At 44.0% G+C, this 11,650-nt stretch overlaps 1 pseudogene; it reads right to left on the reverse strand.

The window, feature by feature from the left end:
• Positions 1 to 3,898: 3,898 nt before the first annotated feature.
• Positions 3,899 to 4,016, reverse strand: LOC126268250 (5S ribosomal RNA; annotated as a pseudogene).
• Between the last annotated feature and the right edge of the window lie 7,634 nt (positions 4,017 to 11,650).

The following is an 11,650-nucleotide window of genomic DNA, read 5'->3' on the forward strand; positions in this document are numbered from 1 at the left end:
CACCGAGACAGAAGCGACTCTCATCGCTGAAGACGACACGTCGCCATTCGTCCCTCCATTCACGCCTGTCGCGACACCACTGGAGGCGGGCTGCACGATGTTGAGGCGTGAGCGGAAGAATGCCTAACGGTGTGCGGTACCGTAGCCCAGCTTCATGGAGACGGTTGCGAATGGTCCTCGCCGATACCCCAGGAGCAACAGTGTCCCTAATTTGCTGGGAAGTGGCGGTGCGGTCCCCTACGGCACTGCGTAGGATCCTACGGTCTTGGCGTGCATCCGTGCGTCGCTGCGGTCCGGTCCCAGGTCGACGGGCACGTGCACCTACCGGCGACCACTGGCGACAACATCGGTGTACTGTGGAGACCTCACGCCCCACGTGTTGAGCAATTCGGCGGTACGTCCACCCGGCCTCCCGCATGCCCACTATACGCCCTCGCTCAAAGTCCGTCAACTGCACATACGGTTCACGTCCACGCTGTTGCGGCATGCTACCAGTGTTAAAGACTGCGATGGAGCTCCGTATGCCACGGCAAACTGGCTGACACTGACGGAGGCGGTGCACAAATGCTGCGCAGCTAGCGCCATTCGACGGCCAACCCCGCGGTTCCTGCTGTGTCCGCTGTGGCGTGCGTGTGATCATTGCTTGTACAGCCCTCTCGCAGTGTCCGGAGCAAGTATGGTGGGTCTGACACACCGGTGTCAATGTGTTCTTTTTTCCATTTCCAGGAGTGTATTTCCTTATTACTTCTCAGCATATATGTTTCTCTATCGCTAATTTTGGGGTCTAATATTTTTCTAACAGTCTTTCTTTCCTTCTTTTGAAATTCTTCCAATATTCCTCTTTCTATTGAAAATTAAAGTTTCTGGTCCATAAAGACTTTCAGGTTTGATTACAGTGCAGTAATGCCTAAGTTTACTGAATTTAGAAAGTGATTTTTTTTACTATAAATATTTTGTATTAATCTGAATGCAGTTGCCGTTTCTTGAAAGCGAACTTCGTTTGCAGATTTTTCTGGAGCGTTTACTGGTATGACTTCCCCCAAGTATTTAAACTGAGAAACTTATGTTATTTTTCCATATTTCGTGTTCAAAAACTTTTGTGCTTGTTTGTTGCACGTCACATATTCTGTTTTCTCGAATGATATTTGTAGTCCTACTTTTTCTGCAACTTATTCAAGAATTTCAATTTGCTTTAGAGCTGTCGTAATATCCCTAGTTAAAATTGCCAGAGTGTCTGCAAAGGCGAGGCAATCTACTCTAAAATTACTTCTATCTAACTTGATTTATTGATCTACATTTTGACACCACAATCGGCTCTAATATTACGCCTATGTAACTTGATTGATCGATCTATATTTTTTACTCGACTTTTGCTTTCGCCATTCTGTAATTATCTTTTCCAATACACAGCTAAGCAGTAATGGGGAGAGTTCATCTCCCTGTCTTGCTCGTAAACCAGACTTTATATCAAATGGTTCAAAAATTTCTTCCATGAATTTAGCTTTAGAGGTAGTGTCATTTGACGTTCGCTTAGTGTTAGAGTTTTATTATGTAGCCCCTGTTCCTTTAAAATTTGGAAAAGAGATTCAAGATCAATTGAGTAGTAGGCCTTTTCAAACTCCAAAAATGTACATACAATATTGTTACTAGAAATCCTTTGGTGCCTAATAATTAGTTTTAAATTAAGAATTTATTCCGGTTAGTATCTGATTAGTATAAAGTCTGCTTAGTATTCACCAATTTTATGTTCAAGCTATTGTTACTTATAGGTTCTTTACCTCTGTAGTAAAGATCACTCTCATATAATTGTAAGCGTTACGTAATTTATTTTCCTCGTTGTTCCCATAAATATTGAAATTTAACTTCACCAACTTACAGCCATTTAGTCTTTGATAGATTCACAGTTAGGGTCCCTTCCGGAGATTTTCTCTGAGAGCAGGACTGTGCGACCAGAGCTACAGAAATACGTCTCATGAACCGGATAAATGCGTCACCTTGCCGCTAGCGCCTTACTATTCTTTCCGAGTAGCCCCTCTCTGTGTCTGTTTCTGGTCTGGTACACAACGGTAACTTATCACATGTTAACAACACTACTCTTATACCGATTAACAAAATACAGTAAAAGTGGTTTTTACAGGGAGCTGTAGGACTTGAGACATACAAGTGAACTTCAGAACTCAGCCAACATCTCTAAGAATTAATACGTGCAACAAGATTACGATGCGGCCTGAATAATTTAATATTCGTAGCTGGACTGATATAAATTCGCATGACCTCCAAGAATGGATTGCAGCGCTGATGAGATCATGAAACGTGAGCCACAATCGTAACTCACCCTGCTGTTTCTGCTCAGGCACGATTTGGTGGACGACCGGATTGCCTTCAGCGGCTCTCCTACTCAGTCAGCAGACTTCAACATCGTTACGTGTCTACTTTTAGTTTGAGAGCAACCACTTCAATGTAGTCTCCTTCCCTATTGTAACTGATGCCACGACGCTACACATCACGTGAATTAAGCATTATGGACGCATTTACCGGATTACAGCTGTGTTGTGGATATTACATACTTGCCGGCAGCGTTCTATTGAGTTTAAGTAGGGATTTCGTATCCGTAGCTACTTGGTTTCAGACGCAAGACATTATTCATAGACTTCCAAGTTATCCTAATGTAACATAAAAGAATTCAATGCTGTGCGAATGAATGGGCGAGGACGCCCAATTTTTTTCGTTACATCATTGGTAATGTAAGTAGGCTGTTTAGGTTTTTTATTGGTAACGCCACATAGAGCTCTGTATGAAAAATCACTGGCTGTGCTGTGTGCAGTCAGTGGCTGGTTGGCATTGTTGTAATACTCGCCACTGTAGTGTTGGGCAGCTGGATGTTAACAGCGCGTAGCGTTGCGCAGTTGGACGTGAGCCGCCAGCAGTGGTGGATGTGGGGAGAGAAATGGCGGAGTTTTGAAATTTGTAAGACTGGATGTCATGAACTGCTATATATATTATGACTACTAAGGTAAATACATTCTTTGTTCTCTATTAAAATCTTTCATTTGCTAACTATACCTATCAGTAGTTGGTGCCTTCCGTAGTTTGAATATTTTATTTAGCTAGCAGTATTGGCGCTCTCTGTATTGCAGTAGTTTGAGTAACGAAGATTTTTGTGAGGTAAGTGATTTGTGAATCGTATAGGTTAATTTAGTCAGGGCCATTCTCTTGTAGGGATTATTGAAAGTCAGATTGCGTTGCGCCAAAAACATTGTGTGTCAGTTTAAGCACAGTCTTGTACAATTTTTTTCTAAGGGGACGTTTCAGTAAGCATTAAGTGACATTAAACGCAGTCGCCAAAGATCTAGGATTATAAGGAGGGAGCAATAAAAGATGGAACGGCAACAGCTTACGAAGATTGAGATTGCTGGCATATTTATTGGAAAGTCCATTGGAAAGTGTACTTCCATATCCCACATACCATTGAATGTTAGATTTTTTAGTCAGTCTGGGACAATAAGAAAGTTAGCGCTACACCTTCATACCAGTGGTGAAAAGTTCGTAATGTCAGGCGTTGTACGTCATATTCTGGCTTGGTTGAAAAAAAGTTACTTCTTCAGATATATTTTTAGCATAACGTAAATGGCAGTATTATTAAGACAATTCGACTTTTGACTGATTCGTACCTTCAGTTGTTCTTGGACTGCAGTAGCACCCCGTCATCAGGCCACATGTGGCCCACTGGGACCATTCGACCGCCGTATCATCCTCAGTTGAGGATGCGGATAGGAGGGGAGTGTGGTCAGCACACCGCTCTCCCAGTCGTTATGACGGTTTTCTTTGACCGGAGCCGCTACTATTCGGTCGAGTAGCTCCTCAATTGGCATCACGAGGCAGAGTGCACCCCGAAAAATGACAACAGCGCATGGCGGCCCCGATGGACACCCATCCAAGTGCTGGCCACGCCCGACAGCGCTTAGCTTCGGTGATCTTACGGGAACCGGTGTATCCACTGCGGCAAGGCCGTTGCCTCTTGGACTGCAGTAGGAAGGGGATAAAATGATATCAGTACGTTACGTAGCCACTATCACACACACAACACGATAGCTTTCGACGCTTCACCACATCTGTACGAGGTAGTGCTGAATAGTAAAACCACCGAATTTTTTATGTGAAAACTCTCCAAGCTATTTAAATAAAACAAACGTTATCAACATTGTACATCCTTAGTCTTCGCACCTACATATTTATTTCTCAACGTAGTTATCTCGACGACCAACACATGTCTCCCAACGACAGACCAGTTTGTTTCTACTGTCACTGTTGAGTGTGTCACTTTTGTTGCCGGAGCCATAACCTCACCTCTCATTGCACCGCTTCGTCACTCTCAAAATGAGGTCCTCGAAGGGGTTCTTTAAGTTTTGGGAACAGATGCAAGTCGGGTGGGCACAAGACGGGACTCTATGGAGGCTGATCGAGGCCAATAGACCGAAGGTGTCGGATTGTTGCGAAGGCCACAGCGCTCATGTGTAGTCTGGCACTGTTAAGCTGAAAGAGAGGGTTTTCCATGTGTGGACGATTAGAAACTGAATTACAGCACGTTTTTTCTCGCGCTGCGACATTGTTACGTTACACGCTGACAGGCTGCACGCTACAATTCGGAGGCCTCTAGCTGCAGAGTGCTGCCAACGTTTAAACGTGAAGAATACTGCTGTAGAACCTCAATAATTTTTCTCTTTAAAAAGCCTTGAGAGTTTTCACGTAAAAAATACAAAGGCAGTACTTTTCAGCACCCTCTCGTTCATATAGACGTAGATGGGAATAGGATTTGTAGAGCGTTGCCCGTAAAAGCCATAGTTCAAGTTCTCCGACCCAAAAAAGAGCCAGAAACTGTCTAGTCCGCCAGCGAAATCCTGCCTCAGTTACACTCCAGGTGCAAAAATCATTGAAAAAAGATTTCGCATTTCATAAATAACCATTTTGCGATTATTTCGACGTCTATGGTGGCCAGTGGATGGTCCAGTGCCATGTCCATTAATAATACACTCATTTGGATATTCAGTATATTTATTGTTAGGTGTATCACCAACAGGAACAAACTGAAATCTCTTATACAGTACTTTACATAGCCACTTCATGTGAAACTTGATTCAAAAATAGAGCTGCATATGTGAGTGTCTCTTGGTGGTGTAAGGGATAGACAAAATTTATTTTATCAGTCACAGGTGGAAAGAGAAACTAGAATGGAAAACAGGGGTTATTTGTCAAAAACCTCTCTGTGAGTGAATGTGTTCACAGTTTTCAGTGGTACTAATCCGAAGCTACTCTCCTCTGAAAAACGACTAGTTATAACCATGAAGCTAAAAACGGAACGTCTATAGAACGTTTTATATGAGGTAATTGACGTACGAAGCATATACCACTGATTTAAATAATTGAAGTTGCCGAGGACATCCATGTAGGGTGAAAGTCACGCACACGAAGCCATCGATAAACGGAAATGACAAGTGGTGTGTAGGGAACACAATATGAAATTTACATTTTTTGTTATTGCACCAGAATCGTACCTATCAATAGATGAGTAAAATATTAAACATACGTCTAAAAGCTTCATACAGAATTGCATATGCAGCATCATAACGGTATACATTTAAATAGTCTTGAACTAGTGTTAATGTTAGGCCGTGACACAAGAAAGAAAAAAGCGATCATCAGATGGATATCAGCTGCAGTGCCGAATATATGGAATACGAGGGTCACTCCAAAAGAAATGCACACTATTTTTTGTAAAAATACAGTTTTCATTCTGCATGTGCTAAAGGTTTACAGTGTGCAGATAAATCCTTCCCGCTTATTTTCAAACTTAGTTCAACCTGTTCCCGTGAGTGGCGCCATCACAGCACATCTTCAAGATGGCTGCAACACTTGACGTTCGTCGGAAGTAGCGTGCTGTCATAGAATTCCTGTGCGGTTAAAACGAGACAGTGGGAAACATCCACAAGAGGTTGAAAAAGGTGTACGGAGTTGCTTCAGTCGATTGCAGTACAGTTAGTCGGTAGGCAAGCCGGTTACGTGGCTAAAGCGGGTACTGTAATATTGACCACTGTCTTCGCAGCCGCAGGCCTCGTACAGCACACACTCCAGACAATGTGCAGAGAGTTAACGACTTGGTGACTGCTGACAGACGCATCACAGTCTCACGCTACGTTGGGATAGGGAAAGGAAATGTTTGCAGAATACTGAAAGTGCTGGCGTTAAAAAAGGATTGTGCGAGGTGTGTTCCCAGGACGTTGACAGTGGCTCACAAAGAAACAAGAAAAACGGTATGCAGCGAACTTTTAGAACAGTACGAGAATGGTGGAGACGAATTTCTTGGAAGAATTGTGACAGGTGATGAAACATGCCTCCATCATTTTCCACCAGAGACGAAGAGGCAGTCAATGGAGTGGCATCATGCAAATTCACCCAAGAATAAAAATTGAAAACCACACCTTCTGCTGGAAACGTTTTGGCTACAGTGTTTATCGATTCCGAAGGACTCTTGCTTGTGGACATCATTCCAAGTGGAAGCAGCATAAATTCTTACGCATATGTGACAAAATTGAAGAAACTTCAAGCTCGACTGATGTTTTGCTGTTGCACGACAACGCACGGCCACACTTCAGTCAAAAAACCATGGAAGCGTTCACAAAACTCGGATGGACAGCACTGAAACACTCGCCTTACAGTCCTGACCTGGCTCCATGTGTCTATCATCTCTTTTGGAAACTGAAACACTCTCTTCGTGGAACAAGGTTTGAAGATGATGACTCCCTTGTGCAATCTGCCAAGCAGTGGCTCGAACAGGTTAGTCCAGAATTTTACCGTGCGGGTATACAGGCGCTGGTTCCAAGATGGCGTAAGGCAGTTGAGAGGGATGGAAATTATGTGGAGAAATAAAAATATTGTTCCTAAAGGATGTATTTACACACTGTAAGACTTTAAAACATATAGAATAAAAGATTGATTTAAAAAAAAAGTGTGCATTTCTTTTGGAGTGACCCTCGTACAGTTTTAAAATATTAAGATAAGTACGATGAAATTAACTGACCAATGAGCATTAACAACTAAGATAATGATATCGTGTTGCGACTTCAAGCAAACAGAAATCTTTGTTTCTTCCGTGCAACGATGTTGACGTGTCCCGGAATGAAACTGCAGCTAGAAAAATTAATAAAATTTGCCTCCATGTTGGGAGCAGTTAGTAAGAAAACTAATAAACTCCTCCCAAACAGGCCACGAAGGCACAACGGTACTGGCCGGGCACCGTCTCAACCGGAGCCGCTACTTCTCAATCAAGGAGCTCCCCAGTTCGCCTCACAAGGGCTGAGTGTACCCCTCTTATCAACAGCGCTCGGCAGACCGATAGTCACTCATGCAAGTGTTAGCCCAGGCCGACAGCGATTAACTTCGGTGATGTTACGGGAACCGGTATTACCACTGCGGCAAGGCCGTTGGCGTGGAGCCGTCGGTAGTAACTTAAAATACTGTATAAAATACCCAAGGGAGCAGTGCCAAGTACAGATTGAAATAAAAACAAACAGTATACATTTGATTTCATTTCAGGTCATCTGATGATGGGCTACGCCCCAACCACATCGTAAACACAATAAAGGATTCGATACCCTCTGGATCTGTATTACCTAAGCGACTTGCTAGCATTTTAAAATTCGCTTTCATAGTTATTGTTATTATAGTCGCACACCTCTTCCAGGACTTCAGGTCCGACCTACAATAAATAGAACCTTAACCCCAGAGACAAGCAGCGCATCGATGCATTTGAGCTTTGGTGTCTGTAATGATGGAAGTGGGAGTGCTGAGACTGGGTTCTGCTACAAGTGAACATATGCATTTGACCATTTATTTAGAATCCACATAAAATGTCGATTTACAATATTTCCTTAAATCAACAACAACAACAATCTGTTGACAAGACAATACTTCATCAACAGAAGCCAACTGCAGGAGACAATAGCGAGTAGTTTATCTTACACTGATTGCAAGGAACAACAGTAACGCCGGGCGCGGTGGTCTAGCGGTTCTAGGAGCTCAGTCCGGAACCGCGCGACCGTTACGCTCGCAGGTTCGAATCCTGCCTCGGGCATGGATGTTTGTGATGTCCTTAGGTTAGTTGGGCTTAAGTAGTTCTAAGTTCTAGGGGACTGATGACCCCATAGTGCTCAGAGCCAAACGCACACAGAGCAAGTGAATTCATCTACAACACATTTCTGCCTTCTACTTCCTGTAAATACAACACTGTTCATGCCACATGCACGGTTATAATACGTACTGCAGCCTTAAGAGAGCAGCATGCAAAACAAGTACATGCCCACAACTTAAGTCTAACCGCATTTCCCACTGTTCAATAAGTGCCCACGACACACTCGTCTAATGAAATCAATCTGGACGCGCCGAGCTCGCTTCTATCGAACACCACGCCTTTTTTCCCAGTTATCCACCAGCCAATGCCTACCCAAATGTGCTTCCTGTTTGACCGTTGCGTTCTGCCTTCTGGTGCTCAACGTTCTCCTCTCTGTGGTACTCAGCGTTGTGTTCTTAATGTGCAGCGGTCTCCCACATTGGCTCCGGACGGTGGTGGTGTAGGCTTAGCTTCGCACCCGCTAACAGCGCCCACACGCTGCTTCGCTGGCTCGGTCACAGCTCTGTTCCCGCCACCCTTCAGATTTCCGCAGAAGCGTGACGTCAGGTGACGGCGCAGTCTTGGTGTAGGGTGTTATGCATAAAATGGACCCACTGAAGAACAAATGTCTTCATTATTGTGCAATACACTATCTCCAAGCGCCTTTCCTATCGTGCCAACCAAAACATTCTGCAGTTCTTTGTCCACACTGTGGGAAGAGTTGGACAAAATCTCAAGAAAGTAATTATAAAAAATGGAGAGCGAGAGACCCTGCATGCGAGTAGGTGTATCAAATCAAAAGGATTTCCAGTCTGTCTCTTCGGCAGGCTCTAAGACAAGCTGACCACCGTCACTGATGAAAACGCTCAACAACTTGTGACGATGATGATTCGTTTCAGAAATAAAACGCTTTCAACTCTATGTGAACTTTTTTTTCTTATTTGCTGGAGCATGACCTGTTTGTCTCAGTCTTCAGGCCACGAGTGGCCTACCGGGACCATCCGACCGCCGTGTCATCCTCGGTGGAGGATGCGGGTAGGAGGAGCGTGTGGTCAACACACCTCTCTCCCGGTCGTAAGATGGTATTCATGACCGAAACCGCTTATATTCGGTCGAGTAGCTCCTCAATTGGCACCATGAGACTGAGTGCACCCGAAAAATGGCAACAGCGCATGGTGGCCTGGATGGTCACCCATCCAAGTGCTGACCACGCCCGACAGCGCTTAACTTCACTTATCTCACGGGAACAGGTGTAACCACTGCGGCATGGCCGTTGCCGCATGACCGGTTTCACGATACAAAATCATATCCTCTAGTGTACAACTTAGGAACATACAATGGACATTAGGGTAAATAAACCGGACAACTATCCAAATAATCATGCTCTGTGAAACCGATATCGGTCTTATAAACTGACATACGGCCGGGAGACCTGCCCCTCCAAAAAACGGTTCAAATGGCTCTGAGCACTATGGGACGTAACATCTGAGGTCATCCGTCCCCTAGATTTAGAACTACTTAAACCTAACTAACCTATGGACATTGCACACATTCATACCCGAGGCTGGATTCGAGCCTGCGACCGCATCAGCAGCGCGGTTCCGGACTAAAGCGCCTAGAACCTGTCGCCCACAGCGTCCGGCCATTTCCCTCCACATCCGCTTCCAGTGACGTCTGTGGACTGGGAATGACACGGCGGCCGGTTGATACTGATGGGGTTTCATGGCCTGTTAGGACATAGTTTTAATTTTTAGTGGCAACCAATATAAAATACTCACACGACAAGAAGACATTAAGCCCATGATACGGGAAGAAAGGTTGCACTCTCGGTTTAAAAGGGAGCGCACAAATGACGACAAGCGAAGGTTAGTACAGATTCGAGCGTCTGTGAAAAGATCTATGCGCGAAGCATACAACAATTATCACCGTCACACCTTAGCAAAATATCTTGCAGAGAACCCGAGAAAATTCTGGTCTTACACAAAATCGCTAAGCGGGTCTAAGGCTTCCATTGAGTCTCTTGTTGATCAATCTGCTGTGGCAGTTGGAGATAGCAAAACGAAAGCCGAACTTTTAAATTTAAAGTTAAAAAAATCGTTCACACACTGCAATCGTTCAGTCACGCCGTAATTTGACCATTGAACAGACTCCCGTATGGACAACATAGTATTAAGCATCCGTGGTGTAGAGAAACAATTGAAAGATTTGAAAGTAAACAACTCACAAGATCCGGAAGGATTCTCAGTTCGGTTTTGTAAAGAGTACTCTTCGAATTGGTCCCTTAACTAGCTTGCATTTATAGTGAATCTCTCGACCAGCACTAAGTCGCAAACGGTTGGTAAAGGTTGCAGGTGACTCCAGTTCATAAAAAGAATAAAAGAACGACCCGTAAAATTACAGACCAATATCCCTAACTTCTGTTTTCTGCAGAACCCTTAAAAATATTCTCAGTTTGAATATAAAAAAAATTCTTGAGACTGAGAAGTTTAAGTCCACAAATCAGCATGGTTTTGGAAAGCATCACTAATGCGAAACTCAGCTTGCCCATTTCTCAAATAATGTACAGCGAACTATGGATGAAGTGCAACAGGCAGATTACACATTTCTAGATTTCGGGAAAACATTTGACACGGTGCCCCATTGCAGGCTGTTAACGAAGGTACGATCATATGGAATAAGTTCACAGATATGTGAGTGGCTCTAAGACTTCCTAAATAATAGAATCTAATACGTTGTCCTCGACGGCGAGTGTTCACCAGATACAAGGGTATCGTCAGGAGTGCCCTAGGACAGTATGATAGGACCGCTGCTGTTCTTTATGTACATAAATGATTTGGCGGACTGGATGGGCAACAGTCTGCGGTTGTTTGCTGATGATGCTGTGGTGTACGGTAAGGTATCGAAGTTGAGTGGCTGTAGGAAGATACAAGACGACTTAGACAAAATTTCCAGTTGGTGTGATGAATGGCAGGTAGCCCTAAATGTGGAAAAATGTAAGTTAATACGGATAAGTAGGAAGATCAAACCAGTAATGTTCCGTTACAGTATTACTAGTGTCCTGTTCGACACAGTCAAGTCGTTTAAGTATCTGGGCGCAAAGTTGCAAAGCGATATGAGGTGGAATGAGCACGTGAGAACTGTGGTATGGAAGGTGAATGGTCGACTTCGGTTCATTGGGACAATTTTAGGGAAGATTGGTTCACCTGTTAAGAAGTACGAACATTGGACGCTGGTTCGACCTATTCTTGAGTAATGCTCGAGAGTTTGGGATCCGTTCCAGGTCAGACTGAAGGAAGACATCGAGACGGGATGCTAGATTAGTTACCAGTAGGTTAGAACAACACGTAACTGCTACAGTGTTACTGGAGGAGCTGAAATGGGATTTCATTGAGGGAAGACGACGTTCTTTTCGCGGAACACTACTGAGAAAATTTAGAGAACCGGCATTTGAAACCGACTTCAGAATGATTCTACTGCCGTCAACAT

The sequence above is a fragment of the Schistocerca gregaria genome, chromosome 4 (assembly GCF_023897955.1).
Source record: "Schistocerca gregaria isolate iqSchGreg1 chromosome 4, iqSchGreg1.2, whole genome shotgun sequence".
Lineage (NCBI taxonomy): Eukaryota > Metazoa > Arthropoda > Insecta > Orthoptera > Acrididae > Schistocerca > Schistocerca gregaria.